Here is a 22,206-nt window from a genome sequence, read left to right on the forward strand (position 1 = left end):
TCGGAGTGGGAGAAGGGACTTTTTGACGTACCTAGGGGAGGAGAGACCCTACTGTAAGTGTACCATACAGTACTATCCTATGGAAAAATGTTCGCACAGTCCATTCTACGTGAACAAAGCACCGTCCGTCACGTACAGCAGGGTCACTGCGCTGCTGTTGCTGATTAACTGAGCTCTAACACTGTTCCGCATTCATTGTAAGTATGCACACTGTCACTGCGTGTATTGCACTGTGCACTGTCCACCACTGTGCGTGTGCGTGCATGGCTTGCCTGTCAGTGGAGGGCACTGGAGGCAGCATGTGACGGTGACACTCTACGTCCCGCCTCCATAACACCAATGCAGTACACGCCCCCCGCTGCAGTGTCTGCTCACCAGGTAGGAGGACCTAGCCCTTCGCGTTCGGTCTTCTTTTGACCCCGCAAGGCTTCTGTACATTGAGTGAGTGTGAGCAGTTGGTATAGGTAACTGTGTGCCCGGAGACCAGTGCTGCTAGTTGTTGCCCACCCTCATCATCGCTGAGCTAGCGCCGACGTCACTACAGAGTGTGTATAGTGTGCACGCTGCAAATTTACAGTTATCGGTGTGTGTGTCGGGGCAGGGCCGGTATTGTTATATGGGAGCAAGCACAAAGGCAGTGGGGTGTAAGAGGGACACTGCGTGCTGCTAGCTAGCTGATGCTGAGTGTACGCAGACACTTGTATATATTATATATCCAGCAGCTTCTCAGTCTGCCGTACTGTTATCCAATATAGCCATTTTTATCTTTTTAGGTATCGAAGCCGTTCCCTTGTGGGCCGGTGCAGCAGCTTTTCTACATACAGCAGGTAAGTGCTCCGTGTTAGCTGTGTTATATCAGTGTGCCATGAGTGTACAGCGGGCAAGTGCCCAGTGTGCCATGAGTGTACAGCGGCCAAGTGCCATGTGTGCGCAGCGGTCAAGTGCTCAGTGTGCCGCGTGTGTACAGCGGGCAGGTGCCCAGTGTGCCGTGTGTGTACAGCGGGCAAGTGCCCAGTGTGCCGTGTGTGTACAGCGGGCAAGTGCCCAGTGTGCCGTGTGTGTACAGCGGGCAAGTGCCCAGTGTGCCGTGTGTGTACAGCGGGCAAGTGCCCAGTGTGCCGTGTGTGTACAGCGGGCAAGTGCCCAGTGTGCCGTGTGTGTACAGCGGGCAAGTGCCCAGTGTGCCGTGTGTGTACAGCGGGCAAGTGCCCAGTGTGCCGTGTGTGTGTACACTGGGCAAGTGCCCAGTGTGCCGTGTGTGTACAGTGGGCAAGTGCCCAGTGTGCCGTGTGTGTACAGTGGGCAAGTGCCATGTGTGTGCAGCGGGCAAGTGCCGTGTGTGTGCAGCGGTCAAGTGTGCCGTGTGTGTGCAGCGGTCAAGTGCCCAGTGTGCCGTGTGTGTGCAGCGGTCAAGTGCCCAGTGTGCCGTGTGTGTACAGCGGGCAAGTGCCCAGTGTGCCGTGTGTGTACAGCGGGCAAGTGCCCAGTGTGCCGTGTGTGTACAGCGGGCAAGTGCCCAGTGTGCCGTGTGTGTACAGCGGGCAAGTGCCCAGTGTGCCGTGTGTGTACAGCGGGCAAGTGCCCAGTGTGCCGTGTGTGTGCAGCGGGCAAGTGCCCAGTGTGCCATGTGGGCAAGTGCCCAGTGTGCCATGTGTGTACAGTTGGCAAGTGCCCAGTGTGCCATGTGGGCAAGTGCCCAGTGTGCCGTGTGTGTGCAGCGGCCAATTGCCGTGTGTGCGCACCGGGCAAGTGCCGTGTGTGTGCAGCGGGCAATTGTCGTTTGTGTACAGCGGGCAAGTGCCCAGTGTGCCGTGTTTGTACAGTAGCTGATGTGCTTTAGGCCATGTCTCCATGCTACAGATGTTCACATAGTTGTTTTTTTTTAATACAAGATACTTGGGATAATTATTCATTGTAATGTCCATATTAGGAGTTGTGTCATGGTAACCAGTCGCATTTGAGTATAGCTTCAAAGTTGCAGTAAGTGGGTTGGGCACAGGATACTGGCAGTGAGGATGGGTCAGAATACCAACACTGGCATCCCGACTGTCATAATGCTGACATGCGCAAGCTACTAAACTAACCCATCCCCTCCCCTCCTCCTCACACTCGCACACTCTGCATTGCTATTCAGAGAATTGGGCAGATATATTAAGCCTGGAGAAGGGATAAAGAAGTAATAAGTGCAAGGTGATAACGCACCAGCCAGTCAGCTCCTGTCATTTTTCAAATCCGTAATGATTGGCTGGTGCGTTATCACCTTGCGCTTATCACTGGTTTATCACTTCTTTCTCTGACGTCCTAAGTGGATGCTGGGACTCCGTAAGGACCATGGGGAATAGTGGCTCCGCAGGAGACTGGGCACAACTAAAGAAAGCTTTAGGACTACCTGGTGTGCACTGGCTCCTCCCTCTATGACCCTCCTCCAGACCTCAGTTAGAATCTTGTGCCCGGCTGAGCTGGATGCACACTAGGGGCTCTCCTGAGCTCCTAGAAAAGAAAGTATATTTTAGTTTTTTTATTTTCAGTGAGATGGCAACAGACTCACTGCTACGAGGGACTAAGGGGAGAAGAAGCGAACCTACCTGACTGGAGATAGTTTGGGCTTCTTAGGCTACTGGACACCATTAGCTCCAGAGGGATCGAACACAGGACCCGACCTCGATCGTTCGGTCCCGTAGCCGCGCCGCCGTCCCCCTTACAGAGCCAGAAGCATGAAGATGGTCCTGGAAATCGGCGGCAGAAGACTTCGGTCTTCAACAAGGTAGCGCACAGCACTGCAGCTGTGCGCCATTGCTCCTCATGCACACCTCACACTCCGGTCACTGATGGGTGCAGGGCGCTGGGGGGGGGGCGCCCTGAGCAGCAATATGAATACCTTGGCTGGCAAAAAATCACAATATATAGTCCCAGAGGCTATATATGTGATAAATACTCCTGCCAGAATCCATAAAAAAAGCGGGAGAAAAGTCCGCCGAAAAAGGGGCGGGGCTATCTCCCTCAGCACACTGGCGCCATTTTTTCTTCACAGTGCAGCTGGAAGACAGCTCCCCAGGCTCTCCCCTGTAGTTTTCAGGCTCAAAGGGTTAAAAAGAGAGGGGGGGCACCAAATTTAGGCGCAATATTGTGTATACAAGCAGCTATTGGGGGAAAAATCACTCAGTTATAGTGTTAATCCCTGCATTATATAGCACTCTGGTGTGTGCTGGCATACTCTCTCTCTGTCTCCCCAAAGGACTTTGGGAAGGTTACGTGGAGGCGGAGCAGATGCCGATAAATGTGATGTCGCCCCCTGTGGGGCCGACACCAGAGTGGATGGATAAGTGGAAGGTATTAACCGACAGTGTCAACTCCTTATGTAAAGGGCTGGATGACGTAACAGCTATGGGACAGCCGGCTTCTCAGCCCGCGCCTGCCCAGGCGTCTCAAAGGCCATCAGGGGCTCAAAAACGCCCGCTACCTCAGATGGCAGATACAGATGTCGACACGGAGTCTGACTCCAGTGTCGACGAGGTTGAGCCATATATACAAAATCCACTAGGAACATCCGTTGCACTCGGCAATGAAAAATGTATTACACATTTCTGACATTAACCCAAATACCACAAAAAAAAAAGGGGTTTTATGTTTGGGGAGAAAAAGCAGCCAGTGTTTTGTTCCCCCATCAGATGAGTGAATGAAGCGTGGGTTCCCCCGATAAGAAACTGGTAATTTCTAAAAAGTTACTGATGGCGTACCCTTTCCCGCCAGAGGATAGGTCACGTTGGGAGATATCCCCTAGGGTGGATAAGGCGCTCACACGTTTGTCAAAAAAGGTGGCACTGCCGTCTTAGGATACGGCCACTTTGAAGGAGCCTGCTGTTAAAAAGCAGAAGGCTATCCTGAAGTCTGTATATACACACTCGGGTACTATACTGAGACCTGCAATTGCCTCAGCATGGATAGTGCTGCTGCAGCGTGGTCTGATACCCTGTCAGATAATATTGATACCCTATACAGGGATACTATTTTGCTAACCATAGAGCATATTAAAGACGTCGTCTTATATATATGAGGGATGCACAGAGGGATATTTGCCGGCTGGCATCCAAAAGTTAATGCAATGTCCATTCTGCCAGGAGGGTATTAGGGACCCGGCAGTGGACAGGTGATGCTGACTTTAAAAGGCACATGGAGATTCTGCCTTATGAGGGTGAGGAATTGTTTGGGGATGGTCTCTGGGACCTCGTATCCACAGCCAGGTGCGGTGGGGGCGCGTCTCGGGAATTTCAGCGACCAGCGGGCTCACTCACAGGTGGATCCCTGGGTTCTGCAAGTATTATCACAGGGATACAAGCTGGAGTTCGAGGCGACTCCCCCTCGCCGTTACCTCAAATCAGCCTTGCCTGCTGCCCTCGGAGAAAGGGGAGGTAGTATTGGCGGCAATTCACAAGCTGTACTTCCAGCAGGTGATAATCAAGGTACCCCTTCTTCAACAAGGCCGGGGTTACTATTCCACAATGTTTGTGTTACCGAAACCAGACGGTTCGGTGAGACCCATTCTAAAATTGAAATCTTTGAACACTTATATACAAAGGTTCAAGTTCAAAATGGAATCGCTCAGGGCGGTTATTGCAAGCCTGGACGAAGGGGATTACATGGTATCACTGAACATCAAGGAAGCTTACGTGCATGTCCCGATTTACCCTCCTCACCAGGAGTACCTCAAAATTGTGGTACAGGACTGTCATTACCAATTCCAGACGTTGCCGTTGGTCTGTCCCCGGCACCGAGGGTATTCACCAAGGTAATGGCCGAAATGATGATACTCCTTCAAAAAAAAGGGAGTTATAATTATCCCGTACTTGGACGATCTCCTTATAAAGGCGAGGTCCAGGGAGCAGTTGTTGGTCGGAGTAGCACTATCTCGGGAAGTGCTACAACAGCACGGCTGGATTCTGAATATTCCAAAGTCGCAGCTGGTTCCTACGACGCGTCTACTGTTCCTGGGTATGGTTCTGGACACAGAACAAGAAAACGTCTTTCTCCCGGAGGAGAAGGCCAAGGAGTTGCCATCTCTAGTCAGAGACCTCCTAAAATAAATACAGGTGTCGGTGCATCAATGCACGCGAGTCCTGGGAAAGATGGTAGCTTCTTACGAAGAAAATCCATTCGGCAGGTTCCATGCAAGGATCTTCCATTGGGATCTGTTGGACAAGTGGTCCGGGTCGCATCTTCAGATGCATCGGCGGATAACCCTGTCCCCAAGGGCCAGGGTGTCGCTGTTGTGGTGGCTGCAGAGTGCTCGTCTTCTAGAGGGCCGTAGATTCGGCATACGGGACTGGGTCCTGGTGACCACGGATGCCAGCCTTTGAGGCTGGGGGGCAGTCACACAGGGAAGAAACTTCCAAGGACTATGGTCGAGTCAGGAGACTTCCCTACACATAAATATTCGGGAACTAAGGGCCATTTACAATGCCCTAAGTCAGGCTAGACCCCTGCTTCAACACCAGCCGGTGCTGATCCAGTCAGACAACATCACGGCGGTCGCCCATGTAAACCAACAGGGCGGCACAAGAAGCAGGATGGCGATGGCAGAAGCCACAAGGAATTTCCGATGGGCGGAAAATCATGTGTTAGCACTGTTAGCAGTGTTCATTCCCGGAGTGGACAACTGGGAAACAGACTTTCTCAGCAGGCACGACCTCCACCCGGGAGAGTGGGGACTTCATCCAGAAGTCTTCCAAATGATTGTACACCATTGGGAAAGGTAAAGCTAAAAATATATTGCGCCAGGTCAAGGGACCCTCAGGCGATAGCTGTGGACGCTCTGGTAACACCGTGGGTGTACCAGTCGGTGTATGTGTTCCCTCCTCTGCCTCTCATGCCCAAGGTACTGAGAATAATAAGAAGGAGAGGAGTACGAACTATACTCGTGGTTCCGGATTGGCCAAGAAGAGCTTGGTACCCAGAACTTCAAAAAATGATCTCAGAGGACCCAGGGCCTCTGCCGCTCAGACAGGACCTGCTGCAGCAGGGGCCCTGTCTGTTCCAAGACTTACCGCGGCTGCGTTTGACGGCATGGCGGTTGAACACCGGATCCTAAAGGAAAAAGGCATTCCGGAGGAAGTCATTCCTACGCTGATTAAGGCTAGGAAAGATGTGATCGCAAAACATTATCACCGCATATGGCGAAAATATGTTGCTTGGTGTGAGGCCAGGAAGGCCCCAACGGAGGAATTTCAACTGGGTCGGTTTCTGTACTTCCTACAGTCAGGAGTGACTATGGGCCTAAAATTGGGTTCCATTAAGGTCCAGATTTCGGCTCTGTACATTTTCTTCCAAAAAAAAAAAAAAAAAAAAAGAACTGGCTTCACTGCCTGAAGTTCAGACTTTTGTTAAGGGAGTGCTGCATATTCAGCCCCCGTTTGTGCCTCCAGTGGCACCGTGGGATCTCAACGTGGTGTTGGATTTCCTGAAGTCGCATTGGGTTGAGCCACTTAAATCCGTGGAGCTAAAATACCTCACGTGGAAAGTGGTCATGCTGTTGGCCTTTGCGTCGGCCAGGCGTGTATCAGAATTGGCGGCTTTGTCATGCAAAGGCCCTTATCTGATTTTTTTATATGGATAGGACGGAATTGAGGACTCGTTCCCAATTCCTTCCTAAGGTGGTATCAGCTTTTCATGTGAACCAACCTATTGTGGTGCCTGCGGCTACTTGGGACTTGGAGGACTCCAAGTTACTGGACGTAGTCAGGGCCCTGAAAATATATGTTTCCAGGACGGCTGGAGTCAGGAAAACTGACTCGCTATTTATCCTGTATGCACCCAACAAGCTGGGTGCTCCTGCTTCTAAGCAGACTATTGCTCGCTGGATCTGTAGCACGATTCAACTTGCACATTCTGCGGCTGGCCTGCCGCACCCTAAATCTGTAAAAGCCCATTCCACAAGGAAAGTGGGCTCTTCTTGGGCGGCTGCCCGAGGGGTCTCGGCTTTACAACTTTGCCGAGCTGTTACTTGGTCGGGTTCAAACACTTTTGCAAGAGTCTACAAGTTTGATACCCTGGCTGAGGAGGACCTAGAGTTTGCTCATTCGGTGCTGCAGAGTCATCCGCACTCTCCCGCCCGTTTGGGAGCTTTGGTATAATCCCCATGGTCCTTACGGAGTCCCAGCATCCACTTAGGACGTCAGAGAAAATAAGATTTTACTCACCGGTAAATCTATTTCTCGTAGTCCGTAGTGGATGCTGGGCGCCCATCCCAAGTGCGGATTGTCTGCAATACTTGTATATAGTTATTGTTTAACTAAAGGGTTATTGTTGAGCCATCTGTTGAGAGGCTCAGTTATATTTCATACTGTTAACTGGGTATAGTATCACGAGTTATACGGTGTGATTGGTGTGGCTGGTATGAGTCTTACCCGGGATTCAAAATCCTTCCTTATTGTGTCAGCTCTTCCGGGCACAGTATCCTAACTGAGGTCTGGAGGAGGGTCATAGAGGGAGGAGCCAGTGCACACCAGGTAGTCCTAAAGCTTTCTTTAGTTGTGCCCAGTCTCCTGCGGAGCCGCTATTCCCCATGGTCCTTACGGAGTCCCAGCATCCACTACGGACTACGAGAAATAGATTTACCGGTGAGTAAAATCTTATTTTATCCCTACTCCAGGTTACTACACCTGGCCCAATATTTGGTCGTGCCGCAGTGGAGCTTACAATCTATATTCCCTAACAAATGTATACATAAACACACACAAAATAGGGTTATTCAATTTCTTTTTATTCTATTTTTTTGTCCGAATCAATTTAACCTACCTTTATGTTATTGGATTGTGGAAAGCATCCAGAGTATCCATAGGAAATCCTTGGTGGGAATCAAACCCAAGACCTAAGTGCTGTGAGGCAGTAATGCTAATCGTGTTTTCCCTCATTATCTTGTCAAGGAATGTTGAAAATGTTATTTCCATTGTGGCCTATAGTTTCTGCAAATGGCAGTAGCTGGTGGCGAAGCTCAATTCCGAATGTATTGTTCCATATCATTCCAATCCACACATGCTTGATAGTCTGGTTAAAGGAAAGGCCACTTAGTAGAAATGTATCTGACTGAGCAATCGCCTCCTCCATATCTTGGGGCTTTTCAGGCTAACCAGAATTCACAAGACGTGGGAGTGGTCCAGTAAAACAAATAGTGTAGCCCAATCTAGCCATTTACATATAGCTTACCTTATGTGGCAAGCGTTCTCATGTATGAACAGGGGTTTTTATGGACATTTAGTTTTTTATTTCACCGTGTAAAACTACTTAATAAATAAAGTACAGTTGTACTTGTTCCACTTTACGTTGAAACCTGACCTTGCAATCATTCCAAAATGTTTTGGTCTGGTGTCATAAATCTTTTAATTTTCTGAATTAAAAACCTTTTGCAGATGACTATACTGCTGCTGTAAAAACATACAGCCAGTGGCAGTGATGGCCAGGTACCCTGTGGCATTTCAAAATTGTTTTGCTCGTACAAAGAAATTCCATATATGCTATGAAAACATACGGCATCCCACAGCCACCTTTATCCCTGCATTAGTTGCACCAGGCATGATGGAACCATGGACGCATGAAGGATTTATTTTATTTGCCATATTTGTATCGCCCTTTGAGTATGACACCGGAGTCAGGATTGATTAAGCTGGCAGTAATGTATAAGCTTTTCCATTCTGTAGTCTGAATGAACTACTGATTTTGTATGTTGTCTGTCAAATAATGCAAAGCTGCCGAGAATTGAACTGCAAGATAATTGTTGTGCAGGTGATGTTATATGGACATGATGGTCAGTGGAATCATCAGGTCCATTCTGTCACTGCTTAATTACCAGTGGCTACAACTATCACATCAGTGACTTGTTTCCTTTGTCTGATTCCGTCCCCTGTACTGTTAAGGGGGCTACTCACGGAGCGATCGCTGCTTAAAATCTAAGCAATCTGACTAGATTGTGGTACCCTCACAGCGATAGCGATGCACAGCCTCGCGCATCGCTATCACTGCTGCTAGATTGGCCTGCATGCAGGCCAATCTAGCAGGTCGCTCACTTCACCCGCTGGGTGAAATGAGCGCCCCTTCCCCGCACGCTCAGCACACATCGCGCTGTGCTGAGTGGGGGGAGAGATGTGTGCTGAGCGGTTCGCTCAGCACACATCTCTCACTAGATCTGCCCGTGAATACAGCAAGCGTAAATGGAACAACACAAAGTAATGACTCATCTATGATGGCAAATAGATAATAAATGTCACAATTCTCAAAGCATTGAAAATAAAACAATTATCTTGTCTCAGTCTAATTTTCTTTTCCAGTACTGCATTATGCAGATCTCTTGCAGTTCTTTTGAGCTGAGATTTGCTGAATATTGTCTGGGAAAGGTTACATTTAATCTAAAGGTGAACGTAAACTTACTTTGGGCACTAATATATGTAAGAGCTTGTGCATTAGTTATTTCCCAAATATGTTTAAATATGCGGTCATAGTCACTGAACAAAATATAGGAGGGGTGTGCTGACTGGGACAGTGCACCGCCAGAGCTTGTGTGAATGCTCATTAGACTTGTAGTATAAGATGTACATGGGTACTTTACCAGCAGTGCCACTGTAAGCATAACTCTCATAGAAATTATTATTTCTAGTTTAAAGCTGCATAATAGGTTAGGTCTGTCCTGTATCCTACCTCCTATATGCCCCTGCCCCCCCCCCCCCCCCCTCTCCAAGGATCCTACTGCAGCATGACAGGACAGAACTTAAGGCCCGTACACACTTGTCGATATATCGGCCGTTCTCCTGAAAGGCCGATATATCGCGGGTCCAGCGGCCAGTGTGTACAGCCGACGGCTAATATATCTACCGTGTGTACACGCCCGCCCAGTTCATGACGTCAGTCCCCGACGGATCGGGCAGTGTGTATGCACAGCACACTGCCCGATCCGTCCATAGATATATCTGCAGATCAATTGATCTGCAGATATATATATTAGTGTGTACCCACCTTTAGCCAGAGGGCAACTCTGTGCCAGGAAGGGCAAGTATAGAGCAGAGTAGCTGGCAGACTGATGTCCTTCATTAGTCAGTTAAGGGGGGTACTCACTGAGCGATCGCTGCTTAAAATCTAAGCAATATGACTAGATTGCTTAGATTTTAAGCAGCGATCACTCCGTGTGTACCCCTCACAGCGATAGCGATGCGCAGCCCCGCGCATCGCTATCGCTAGTGCTAGAGGTAGTTCACTTCACCCGCTGGATGAAATGAGCCCCCCCCCCCACCGTGTCTCCCCGCACGCTCAGCACCCATCAAGTTGTGCTGAGTGGGGGGAGAGACGTGTGCTGAGCAAACTGCTCCGCAGACATCTCTCCCCAAATCGGCACGTGAATACGGCCCTTTAGAATTGAAAACAATGGGGCAGATGTAAGCCTGGAGAAGGAATAAAGCAGTGATAACGCACCAGCCAGTCAGCTCCTGTCATTTCTCTTTCATCCATTAGGGAACACTGGAGATCTCGGACAGCTGGGGTGTGAAGGATGCAGACCGGAGGTAGAACAATCTATAAAAAAATTTAAAAAAAGGTGCACAGCTGGCTCCTCCCCCTTCACGCCCGCTAATCCCTCCAGTTTGAAAAATGATGCTGGAGGTAGCAGCACAGATAAGGAGCTCTAGCTCCATGAGGAAAATCTTTTTATATAAGGGGCCGATCCAGCCTATCAAAAAGGAGGGTGAAAGCTCCCACATACTATACTCTGTGTAGGAGAGACAAAGATCCCGGAAGAAGGGATCTACATCTCTGTCAGAAGTTCACTTAGCAGAGAGCCGCAGCACTGAGTAATTGAGTAGGGGCAGCAAGCGGACCTTTCTCCCCAGTAACTGCAGGTACGTGCTTCCCACAGCACAGTAAGCCGCTAAGGCAGCCGGAAGGCAGCGAGGTGACAAGCCGCGGTGGAAAGACTAGTGAGGGGCGGTTACACAGCGGGGGGCAGCATAGGCGCGCGGACACAGTGAAACACTGAGGTAAAGAGCTGCCTGTGGCATGCAGACGGGCTGTACAGAGACAAAAGGCGGTGGATAGTTAAGGTTCAGGAATCCTGTAGCTTTGCATGGTTCCCTCTCTGCCCCATATAGATAGTCTCCGCGCTGTTAGGACAGGCCTGCGAGGTGGATAGAAAATTTCAGTTTCGGCCATCTTAATTTCTGTTTAGGCGCGCAAGTGGAGAGGGCTATTCCTCTCTGATGGGGGCGGATATGTTAAGTGTACGTCCACTGAAGGGGATCTAATGTTTCTGTATATATGGTAATTGTTTGTAGGAGTTGCTGCTTATTACTAACAGGTACAGGCTTCTAGAAAAGGGTTTTGATAGGGCTCTTCTGCTGAGATCTACTGAACTTGAATAATCTAAAACTAAATATTTTATTTCTCTTACGTCCTAGAGGATGCTGGGGACTCCAAAAGGACCATGGGGTATAGACTTTCGTGAAGGGAGTGCTGCATATCCATCCTCCGTTTGTGCCACCCGTGGCACCGTGGGATCTTGAAGTGGTGTTACAATTTCTTATGTCTCACTGGTTTGAACCTTTGCGAAAGGTTGAGTTAAAGTTTCTCACTTGGAAAGTGGCCATGCTTTTGGCCTTGGCGTCTGCCAGACGAGTGTCAGAATTGGCGGCTTTGTCTCACAAGAGCCCATATTTGATTTTCCATGTGGATAGAGCGGAATTGAGAACTCGTCAACAATTTCTGCCGAAGGTGGTTTCTTCGTTTCACATAAATCAACCTTTTGTGGTACCTGTGGCTACGGATGCTGTGGCGGTGCCAAGATCTCTTGATGTCGTAAGAGCTTTAAAAATTTATGTCGCCAGAACGGCTCTTGTTAGGAAAACGGAGGCTCTGTTTGCCCTGTATGCTTCCAACAAGATTGGAAATCCTGCTTCCAAGCAGACTATTGCACGCTGGATTTGTAATCCGATTCAGCACGCTCATTCTTCGGCTGGGTTGCCGTTGCCGAAGTCAGTAAAGGCCCATTCTACCAGGAAGGTGGGCTCATCTTGGGCGGCTGCCCGAGGGGTCTCGGCACTTCATCTTTGCCGAGCAGCTACGTGGTCGGGTTCAAAGACTTTTGCTAAGTTCTACAAGTTTGATACCCTGGCTGATGAGGACCTCATGTTTGCTCAGTCGGTGCTGCAGAGTCGTCCGCACTCTCCCGCCCGGTCTGGAGCTTTGGTATAGACCCCGTGGTCCTTTTGAAGTCCCCAGCATCATCTAGGACGTAAGAGAAAATAGGATTTTAATACCTACCGGTAAATCCTTTTCTCCTAGTCCGTAGAGGATGCTGGGCGCCCATCCCAGTGCGTAGTGTTACTTGCAGTTGTATTGTTGGTTGTTGTTTTCGGTTACACGACGGTTGTGTATCGGTTATGTTCAGCTTGTTGCTGTTTTTTCGTTCATACTGTTATCTGGTATTCCACCTAATCCAGTTATACGGTGTGTTTGTGGTGTGAGCTGGTATGTATCTCACCCTTAGTTTAACAAAAATCCTTTTCCTCGAAATGTCCGTCTCCCCTGGGCACAGTTCCTATAACTGAGGTCTGGAGGAGGGGCATAGAGGGAGGAGCCAGTTCACACCTAGTAAAAGTCTTATAGTGTGCCCATGTCTCCTGCGGATCCCGTCTATACCCCATGGTCCTTTTGGAGTCCCCAGCATCCTCTACGGACTAGGAGAAAAGGATTTACCGGTAGGTAGTAAAATCCTATTTTTCCAAGGGACACTGTTGAAAGGTCTTGTGGAGGAGGAGCAACAGAATTCTCAACCGAGTAAACTTCAAGCTGTATCAAATGTTGGTGGTGTGTGAGTTGTTAACGTCAGGCTAGTTAAAAAAAAAATTTTTTTAATTATCATAATACATCATAATACAGCTGTGTGATTCCCATTTTTTTTATTGCTCCTTATATCCCTACAGTCTTTCTCCTCCTACTCTAATGGGGTGAAAGTACTACTGATTGCTGTGTGCTTGTTTTCAACATTTCTAAAGCATCAACCAAGACAACAAAGACTAGCTATGTATGTTCAAAATGTGACACATGTTTGGGAATGGATGGATGCTCAACCTGGGAGCAAAGCGGTAAAGAGACCCCTCCCTCTCCTGCAGGAGGGATCGGAGGAGGGTCTCGTAGAGGAGGAGGGAGAGTCTGTAGAGGTGATAATTGACGTCAGTCATCAGGAGAAGGAGGCTGAAGTCAGGGGGTTAGATACCCTTATTGAAGCGGTAAAACAGGTCCTTAACCTCAAGGAAGAAGAGGTTAAGGCCGTGTACACACTGTGAGATTCGGACTTATCCGATTCTCACTGTGCGACGGGGGGCCGGGTCGGCACTTAACCAGTATCGCAAGCACATAATGAGTGTGCTTGCGATCCTGGCTCTGTGCGTTTTTGGCTAAGTGTCAATCCTGACTATCTCTTCTATAGAGATAGTCAGGATTGACTTGCCTGCACAGCCTATTTTTTCGGCCGATGCCGACCGCGCGGGGCCGCGCATCGGATCGGGATCGCAAGCTGACTGTCACCTTGCGATCTGCACTATCTTTTCTTCCGATACTGACTATATAGTCAGAATCGGAAAAGAAAAGATCTTACCGTGTGTACACACCCTAAGGAACCTGACGTTTTTGATTTATTTGAGTCTCAGAAACCGCAAACAGCAATTTTTCCCATTCCTCAGACTCTCCAGAATCAGATGGGAGAGGCTTGGAAGCAGCCAAACAGATGCTTCCAGATTCCAAAGAAGTTCACGGCTAATTACCTGCTACCCAAGGCTGTCATGTCTAAATGGAAGGTTCCGCCACTTGTGGACGCCTCCCTGGCTAGACTGTCAAAGAAGACAATCTTGCCAATACCAAACGTGACTACACTAAAGGATGTGTCAGATCGTAAGTTGGATACAGCATTAAAATCTATCTTTATGGCTACCGGGGCATCACAAAGGCCTACGATTATTGGGGCTTGGGTATACAAGGCTATTGTAGCATGGGCAGGTCAGATTGTTCAGGCTGTGGCAGAGGATAACAGCCAGGAACAAATAGACTAGCGGAGCATATCCGTGAGTCGGCTACATACATTTGCCAAGCTACAAAGGATGCTAGCAGGATAGCATCACGCATCTCTGCTTCGGCCATATCGGCCAGAAGGATTCTGTGGCTCAGAGAATGGCAAGTGGATTCTGATTTCAAGAAGGCAGTGGAGGCGATACCCTTTGTAGGGCAGGCTTTATTTGGTCCGGAATTAGACAAGTGGATTTCACAGGCAAACGGCGGGAAAATCTACTTTTCTGCCTACTACGTATCCTAGGGCTGCGCCACCGGTCAGGAGAACTTACTCTGGTCCAGTGTTCAACTCTTTTAGATCTCAGTCCTTTTGTGCAAGAGGAAGAGGTTTTGGCGGGCAAGCTCGTGGAAACAGAGGCAGTTTCCAGTCCACAGCCCAAAAACAGGAATCTAAACCTGCTGACAAGACTGTGGCATGACGGTCTCCCAGTTCACCTTGGGCCTCCTATGGTGGGCGCACGGTTGGAAAGGTTTCGGTACACCTGGGCCGGGAACCTCACCAGAAGTCTGGATCAACAATTTTATTACCCAGGGATACAAAATAGAATTTCTGAACCGTCCACACAGTCTGTTCTTTACGACAGGCCGTCCTCTGTGCCATCAAAAAGCGAGGGCACTGGACACGGCTATTCAAAAGTTACTTCAGACGGAAGAAATTATACCTGTCCCGACTTCTCAAAGGGGAACGGGATTTTATTCAAATCTTTTTATAGTACCAAAACTGGAGTGGTTTGTCAGGCCAATCCTCAATTTAAAGGTGTTAAAGCAATTCCTGACGATTTACTGATTCCAAATAGAATGAATCCAGTCAGTTATTACGGGCCTGGAGCATCAGGAATTCATGGTGTCAATGGATATAAAGGATGCGCACCTCCATGTCCCAATCTGGACCCCGCATAAAGCCTATTTAAGGTTTGCGGTGGGCAAGACTCATTACCAATTCAGAGCCCTTCCGTTCGGCCTGCCATCAGTCTCAAAAATCTTCACGAAGATCATGGCAGTCATGGTAGCGAAATTGAGATCGCTAGGGTTAACGATAATACCATATCTGGACAACCTCCTGATCAAGGCCCCTCTCAGGTACAGTTGATCCAATATGCTCAGATCACTTATCAGTTTCTGATTTGACACGGATGGATCATAAATTTCAAGAAATCCAATCTGCTACCGACGCAGAGGATGCAATTCCTGGGCCTCATTTTAGATACGATTCAAATGAAGGTGTTTCTCCCAGAAGACAAGATTCGAGACATCAAGGAAATGGTACGTCAGGTACTACAAAACCAGACTGTCTCTCTGCATCTTTGTGTACGCCTTCTAGGAAAGTTGGTAGCATCATTTGAAGCGATCCAGTACAGCAGACTACATTCCAGACCCCTTCAGCTGAATCTGATTGCTCAGGGGGCAGGCATGCATTTACTTCTTCACCGAAGGATTCGCTTGTCGCCCCAGGCCAGGAGCTCGTTAATTTGGTGGTTGGTCCACAGGAACCTAGCAGCAGGAAAGAGATTTGAATCTGGGATTGGAAAATTTTAACAGATGCCAGTGTCAGAGGATGGGGAAAAGTACTAGACAGCCATCAGTTTCAGGGAAGATGGTCACCGCAGGGGAGCAGTCTCCCAATGAATGTATTGGAGTTAAGAGCCATTTACAATGCACTTCTTCTGGCGGAAGACCTAGTATGGGCTCAACACGTGAGAGTGCAGTCGGACAATGTGACAGCGACAGCATACATAAACCATCAGGGAGGAACAAGAAGCCACATGGCTTTAAAAGAGGCCACAAAGATTCTGTCTTGGACAGAAAAGCGCAACATAATCCTGTCTGCAATCTTCATTCCATGTCTGGAAAATTGGGAAGCAGGCTACCTCAGTCGTCAGGATATGCATCCAGGGGAGTGGTTTCTACACTCACAGGTATTTGAGGCAGTGATACGATGGTGGGGTCTACCGCAGATAGACCTAATGGCCTCACGGGACAACCATCAGCTGCCAAGGTATGTGGCCAGGACGCGGGCTCCAGCAGCAGAGGCGGTGGACGGGCTGGCGATTCCATGGTCATGATCTGGTGTACATCTTCCCGCCGTTTCCCCTGTTACCGAGAGTGTGAAAAAGTGAAACTGGAAAGAGCGTGGGTGATTTTAATAGCACCAGAGTGGCCTCCTAGAAGTTGGTACTCGGATCTGAGGGGACTCTTGGCGGAAGATCCTTGGATGCTGCCACAGAGGTAGGACCTGTTGTCACAAGGCCCATTCCTTCACCCAGTCCCGAACAGTCTACATTTGATGGCGTGCTTCTTGAAACCAGGATACTAAGAGACAGGGGTATTCCGAAATCGGCTATTCCCACCATGTTAGCTGCAGGGAAGCCAGTCACTGCAGCACTCTATTATGGAATATGGAAGAAGTACTTGGACTGGTGTCAGTCTAAGGGTTGGAATCCCAGAGAGTTCCGCCTAAATAGACTTTTGAGGGTTCTCCAAGTTGGCTTGGATGGAGGTTTGAGATTGGGATCATTGAAGGTACAAGTATCTGCCCTCTCCATTCTTCAACATCAACATCTGGCATCCTTGCAGGAGGTCCAGATGTTTTTGCAGGGTGTGTTGAGGATACAACCACCTTTTCGGCCTCCCACAGCCCCGTGGGATCTAAATTCGGTGCTAGGATAGTTTTCAAGCCTTTGGAGAAGGCAGATCTGAAATACATGTCCTGGAAAGTAGCCCTGCTCCTAACCTTGGCATCAGCAAGGAGGGTTTCAGAGTTAGGGGCTCAGTCGTGTAAAAGTCCTTTCCTAGTTTTTCATGAGGACAGAGCGGAACTGCGTACAAAAGCGACGTTTTTACCTAAAGTGGTTTCGGGTTTCCACATTAACCAACCCATTGTGGTCCCCTCCTTCCAAGGATTGACCGATGGGGCCTTGGATGTGGTCAGAGCCTTAAGGGTTTATGTACAGGCTAAGGCTTTGATTATGGAAATCTGACGCTTTGTTTATTCTGTATTATGGTCCTAGGAGGGGTTGGCCAACTACAAAACAAACCTTGGCTAGATGGATAAGGCTAACCATCAAACAGGCATATATCTCTAGTGGTAAGAGGGTTCCATTTCGGGTAGGTGCGCATACCACCAGATCAGTGGGTGATTCATGGGCTGCGGCTAGAGGAGCCTCCACTACCTAACTTTGCTGAGCTGCAACGTGGTCATCAGCACACACGTTCACTCAATTCTATAGGTTTGATACATTTGCATCCAGAGATGCAAGGTTTGCACATTTGGTTCTTCAGGCTTCAGACAGTTCTCCCGCCCATGGGAGTATCTTTGGGACGTCCCCAGCTGTCTGAGATCTCCTGTGTCCCCTAGTGCAGAGCTGGCCAAACCGGTCCTCGAGATCTACCAACAGTTCATGTTTTCCAGGCCTCCTGGAGATCTGTAGAATTGTCAGTTAGGAATAAATGCAGCACATCTTAATTAGTAATGACTACACCTGTGCACCAGCTAGGTGGTCTGGAAAATGTGAACTGTTGGTAGATCTCGAGGACTGGTTTGGCCATCCCTGCCCTAGTGGATGAAAGAGAAAAGAGGATTTTGGTACTTACCGATAAATCCATTTCTCTGAATCCACTCGGGGACACTAGACGCCTGCCTCGGTGCTGTCAGCCTGCGTGTTCTTGTGAAATTTAGTTCAGACAGTTTGATTATTATGTTCAAAAGTACTTGGTTGCTGTTTTGACTTGTTGGTACAGTTGGTTCCTCCCCATATGGCTTTGAATTTTCATGTTCCTTCTTCTCTCCGTCAATTTTTCAAACTGGAGGGATTAGGGGGCATGAAGGGGGAGGAGCCAGCTGTGCATAATTTTTTTTTTATAGCTTGTGCTACCTCTGGTCTGCATCCTTCACACCCCAGCTGTCTAAGATCTCCAGTGTCCCTGAGTGGATTCAGAGAAATGGATTTATCGGTAAGTACCAAAATCCTCTTTTTTTTCAAATCCATAATGATTGGCTGGTGCTTTATCACCTTTGCTTATCACTGCTTTATCCCTTCTCCAGTTTAATACATCTGCCAAACCAGTAAAGTCATGTATAGGGGGTATACCGCACAGGAAGATGAGGAAATATAAAGTGGATAGTATAATTACCAAAATACAATGATGAAGGGAAGAAAAACACTGTTTTCTAATCTATCTTAGATTTGGTGGTGCACCCTGAGTCAGTAATACAACATGCAAGAAAGAAGGAGAAAAGAAGACTCTTTTGTGGGTGCACTCTTGTATAATCTTAAAGTATCAAAAGAAACAATAGTTATTAAAATTAAATTTTATTAGCAACATGAATAAGACAAATAGTAGTTGGATATACAAAATAAAGAAGAAAAAGAGAGAACAACGGAACCAGTAATACTGATATTGATATTCAATAATATCAATATCAGTATTACTGGTTCCGTTGTTTTCTTTTTTTCTTCTTTATTTTGTATATCCAACTACTATTTGTCTTATTCATGTTGCTAATAAAATTTAATTTTAATAACTATTGTTTCTTTTGATACTTTAAGATTATACAAGAGTGCACCCACAAAAGTGTCTTCTTTTCTCCTCCTTTCTTGCAAACCAGTAAAGCCGTATGATTTCCTGCTCTTCATGTTAGTGTGTGGTAGATATTTCTGCCAGAGTTAAGCTGGGTATACACCATACCTGTGTGACGCAATGTAACAATACATTAGACCACTGTACACACTAAACAATCCACTGTACAATGGCATGGTGTATCGTTGTATGCAAAATACACCGTGTCAGCCGTAGGGGAGGCATTTGAAATGCCGGCTGTCGGGATCCCGGCACTCACCATACCGACGCCGGAATCCCTACACCTGGCATACCGACAACTATTCTCCCTTCTTCCAATTCAAAACAAACCTTAGAGGCGGTCACTTTTGAAGGGGAATTTCTTTTTGGTTCTGATCATCCGAAGATTATTTCCCAGGCTACAGGCGGCATAAACCGTTACTTTCTGGTGCAAACACTTAGGTCCAGGCCATCCAAGTTTCTGTCCTTTCGGACCCAAAGTAGAGGCCCTTTAATATCCTTTCAGTCCTTCCAGGGCACTTTCTGTGTTACCCGTTGAGGTGCATTCCGGGGCTCCCAAAGTGCATGTCATCCGGGATCTAAGACTACTGATAAGCCCTCTGCATGACTACCACAGCCTGGTCCCCAGGTGGTAGAAGCCAGCTTACTCTGGTTTCGGGACGTTTGGCTTCAAACAGATCCAGATGATTAGGTGAGCAGAGTCATATCCATGGGATACATTCTGGATCTGCGGGAACAGGTGCCACACAGGCTTTGTTACCCCTCTTCCTCAGGGTCCACACAGGAAACAGGCCTTACTTCAGGATCATCGCTTCTCTATCCGACGCAGGGATAATCATCCTGGTCCCGCCACATCAACAGGGTCTCGGATTTTACTCCAGTCTTTTCCTGGTGGACAAACCAGATAGTTCTTTCCGCCCAATCCTGAATTTTAAACTTTTGAATCTTTATCTTCAACTGGACAGATTCAAGATGGAGTCAATACACTCTGTTTTACCACTATAGAAGCAGGAGTTTTTAGCTTCCATAGACATCAAGGACGCCTACCTCCATGTTCCTATCTGGAAGGGACATCCTCACCTTCTCCACTTTGTGGTAGAATCTCAGCATTACCAATTCCAAGCTCTTCCTTACGGTCAGTTGTGCTGTGGCCTGGTTGCCTGCGTACACGTTTACAAAATGTTACATACCTTCAGTATGGTGGAGGCCCATTTTAGATGGGAAGATTTACATGCGGCCCTGCTGGATGTCTTTCTCCCCCCTCAACCTTCTTAGTTTGCTTTGGGTATACCCAGAGGTAGTGAATAATGCAGCGTACTCAGATGGATGAAAGAAGAAATAAATCACCGAAGTTTCCGTGTCATAGCTGCAGATTTTAGCAACCGGCATCCAGAAAGACCTCCAGTTTCACATAGCTGGATCTTGAATGGATGCCATTGGTGGGCATGAAGGATTTGTACGATCAATGACTGGTTGATTACACGTTGTGGGCTCTTCATGAAGGATGCCAAAACCATTGTTGAGGTTGTCTTGTCAGTAGCACTTTTTGGACGACCACTCCGTGACTTGTCAGCCACAGTCCCAGTTTCTCGGAATTTGGAAATTAGGCTCCTGATCGTTTTATGTGAAATTGGAGGTCTTTCTGGGTGCCGGTTGTTAAAATCTGCAGCTACGACACAGAAACTTCGGCCCTCATTCCGAGTTGTTAGCTCGCTAGCTGCTTTTAGCAGCATTGCACACGCTAGGCCGCCGCCCTCTGGGAGTGTATTTTAGCTTAGCAGAATAGCGAACGAAAGATTAGCAGAACTGCTACTAAATAATTCCCTGCAGTTTCTGAGTTGCTCCAGACCTACTCACAGATTGCAATCAGCTCAGTCCGTTTAGTTCCTGGTTTGACGTCACAAACACGCCCTGCATTTGGCCAGCCACTCCCCCGTTTCTCCAGACACTCCCGCGTTTTTTCCTGACATGCCTGCACACTCCCGGAAAGCGCTCAGTTACCACCCAGAAACGCCCCTTTCCTGTCAATCATTCACCGATCAGCAGTGCGACCGAAAAGCGCCGCAGGATCCACAGCAAAACTACTAAGTTTTTAGTTAAATAACTAAGCGCATGCGCCCTGCGTGCCTTGCTTATGCGCAATTAGCAACAAATCGCAGCATAGCGAAAATCGGCAACTAACGAACAACTCAGAATGACCCCCTTCGTTCTATAGACATCAAAATTACCTCAATTCTCTCCTCTCCTCTTTTGTCAAAGCCATCTTCAATTACCTGCAACAAAAAAAACATAACTTTTGAACCATAACTGCTATTTCAAATCTGTTTGCAGCGATACACTTTTCTGATGTTGTTTGACATTTTACACAACACCCTTTTCCATTTGAAAAAAACTGACTTAGATTCAAGATGGCCGATTTCAAGATGAAGCCCATGTTCGGTACATACCCTAAAAGATAGCCCACCTCACCCATACCTTACTGGAGTATTCAGTTTTCCCATTTCCTGCACAGTTTTAGAAACAAAAGGGTGTACTGCGACTTTTGAATCACCCTGTAGATACATTTACAGTATATTGGCATTGTTTAGTTGGTTCTGGTCTTTTTCTTTTTTTTAGTTATGTTTGTTCAAAGTTGTTTCCTTGTGTTATTCCTCCATGCAGCTTTGCTAAACGTAAACTTGAGGTACTGCTGGAGGTGGGAGGGGTTAGAGGGAGGTAGAGTCAGCTTTTAGTGTTCTTGTACCTAACCTCCATAGCCCACACTCTAACCAGAGGTAATGAATAAAGCAGCGTCCCCCAGATGGACTCTTTACAGTGAGTAAAAAATTCTATATTCTTCACTTGTATCAAAGTTGAGTGGAGTTTTTTTGTTTCTTTTTGCAATAACTTTAACCATTTAATTGGTATTATATGGTCTTATTCACTGATGTGTAACATAAACTGGCTCTGGTATTGCCAGTACAATGTAAATATTCCCTGTCTGTACTATTACTCCCTGTAATGAGTTTTTTGTCTTAGATTTGTGTCTCAAATTAAATGCTTATTTTGTCAGTGATTTTTCTGTAAATCAGAATTCACTCTGCTGTTTACCATAAATAACTGTCCATCCGTCAAAAGTCTTTAATATAGTCTTTAATAAACTCGAAATCTTGGGATTGAATACTTACATTGTTGAATGGATAAGATCTTGGTTGCAGGATAGAAAACAGAGAGTTGTAGTAAATGGAGTGCATTCACAGGAGGGAAATTGTTACCAGCGGAGTACCCCAGGGATCTGTACTTGGACCAGGGATCTGTACTTGGACCAGTGCTTTTTATTGCACATGGCATTAAAGGGAAAGTATGCCTTTTTGCAGATGACACAAAGGTATGCAACAGGGTAGACACACCAGGAGGGGTAAAACAAATGATTAAGGATGGTCGAGTGTGTGGCAATTACAGTTTAATGCCAAAATTTTTAAAATCATGCACTTGAGTCTCAAAAATCCTAAGGCTAAATATAGTATTAATGGCACTATACTGGAAACTACTGAG

At 47.5% G+C, this 22,206-nt stretch overlaps 1 protein-coding gene across 7 annotated transcripts in view; it reads left to right on the forward strand.

Moving 5' to 3' along the window:
- The first annotated feature begins 286 nt into the window (after positions 1–286).
- The window catches only part of GKAP1 (G kinase anchoring protein 1), a 170,275-nt gene continuing 148,355 nt past the window's right edge, over positions 287–22,206 (forward strand). For 3 of the 7 annotated variants that reach the window (XR_010171850.1, XR_010171858.1, XM_063913800.1), the window contains exons 1-2: positions 448–545; positions 774–827. The gene's annotated coding sequence lies outside the window, so the exon portion shown is untranslated. The other 4 variants (XR_010171853.1, XR_010171851.1, XR_010171854.1 and 1 more) reach the window with 4 other exon arrangements.

This window comes from Pseudophryne corroboree, chromosome 1, assembly GCF_028390025.1.
Source record: "Pseudophryne corroboree isolate aPseCor3 chromosome 1, aPseCor3.hap2, whole genome shotgun sequence".
Classification (NCBI taxonomy): domain Eukaryota; kingdom Metazoa; phylum Chordata; class Amphibia; order Anura; family Myobatrachidae; genus Pseudophryne; species Pseudophryne corroboree.